We start from the raw sequence: 1,728 nt of genomic DNA, 5'->3' as shown, positions 1-1,728 counted from the left end.
CGTGGCTCCCCCCCCGGCCCTTTTCTGTTTGCACGTTGGGTTTGGGTCCGTGGAGTTTTGACTTGTTTGTGCATCCCGTGGAAATGCTCTGAGTGGTTCGTGTCACTAGTGAGGGGGGGCGCAGGGACGCCTCCCGGCCCCCGGCTGACCCCCACCCTGATTCCCACCCCTGACCCCCCACCATGACCTCCCCAGCCTCACGGCGTGCACACTGCTGCACGTGCATGCACACACGTGTGCATCCCTCCGTGCATGGTGCCAGCAGGCTCCTCACTGCCACGCGTGTTTGCACGTGTGTGTCACACCATGTATATGGCCTTGGTGAGATGTTCATGGCACACGTGTGCACATGTGTGTGCACCCCTCCATGCACAGTGCTGGCAGGATCATCGCTGCCACACGCGTGCACACGCATGTGTCACACTGTGCATGGTCTCAGATGTTCATGGCACACACGTGTGCACATGTGATCTCCTTTACACACACGTGTGCACACATGGCCCCGCCCCTCTGTGCACAATGTGCCAGGACCCCCCCTCACCCCTCCCCACATCCCCTGATGGGGAGCCTGAGGCAGTGGGTGGGGGTCCAAGTGTGTGTGCCCCCCTAGAGCTGGGGCTCTGTCCTGCCAGTGGTGCTCCCCCCTCCTCGATCCTGTCCCGTGTCATCCCTTGTGCCATTCCCCTAAGTGGTCCCTGGGGGTGGGGGCCGGGGGGCAGAGCCTGGTGTGAGGGTCCTGCTCTGTGTAGGGGTTTGGTGAGAGGGTCCTGCCTGTCACAGGGGTCCTGCCCGGTGTGGAGGTCCCGCCCATCACAGAGGTCTTTCCTGATGTCGGGGTTCCTACCCATGGTGGGGGTCCGTGGCGGGGGTCCTGCCCCCCGGGTAGTTGCGTGTTGGCCGTTAGCACCTGCCGTACGTTTCTGTTTGCTCATTAAAGACCGTTCACAGCCCGGCCCTGGTGCAGCCTGGGGAAACTGGGGGGTCTGGGGAAACTGGGGGGTCTGGGCATGCCCGGAGGGGTTGGTAAGCAGGGATTTGGCATCATCCCCACCGAGAACAGCCCCGACCCTACCAGGCCCTGGGACAGCAGCCCAGCACATGCATGTACGGGGACAGAGGTGCAGCCCCTGCGGGATGCCCTGGGATGAGCCGCCAGCACGTGGCCACCACGGCCCCACCAGGTCCGGCGTGTGGCCACCGGGCAGCACCAGGGGCCAGTGAGGCTCATGAGGCCAGCAGGAGCACCCACAGCCCTGATGTGGGGACACACGGTGTGGGGAGATGGGTTGTGGGGACACGGGAACACATGGGATGCGGGGACATGGGGACACAGGTGGTGGGGACACGGGGACACAGGTGGTGGGGACATGGGGACACATGGGATGTGGGGACACGGGGACACAGGTTGTGGGGACATGCATGGGGACACATGGGATGTGGGGACACGGGGACACAGGTTGTGGGGACATGCATGGGGACACATGGGATGTGGGGACACGGGGACACAGGCTGTGGGGACATGCATGGGGACACAGCTGCTCAGTTGCATGAACACACACACAGTGGGAGCAATGGGGTCGGGGGCCTAGGATCTGTAGGACGGGGGAGTGGGGGGTGCAGGGGTGTGCGACGGGTCCCGAAGGGTCCTGGGCTGAGTGTCCCAACGTCCGGGGGGGCCTCTGGGGATCAGCAGGGGGGATGTGGGGCTGCGGGGTGGGGAGGCAGGGG

This window comes from Chaetura pelagica, unplaced genomic scaffold (genome assembly GCF_000747805.2).
Source record: "Chaetura pelagica isolate M959 unplaced genomic scaffold, ChaPel_1.0 scaffold107, whole genome shotgun sequence".
Classification (NCBI taxonomy): domain Eukaryota; kingdom Metazoa; phylum Chordata; class Aves; order Apodiformes; family Apodidae; genus Chaetura; species Chaetura pelagica.
This window is presented reverse-complemented; position numbering follows the sequence as displayed.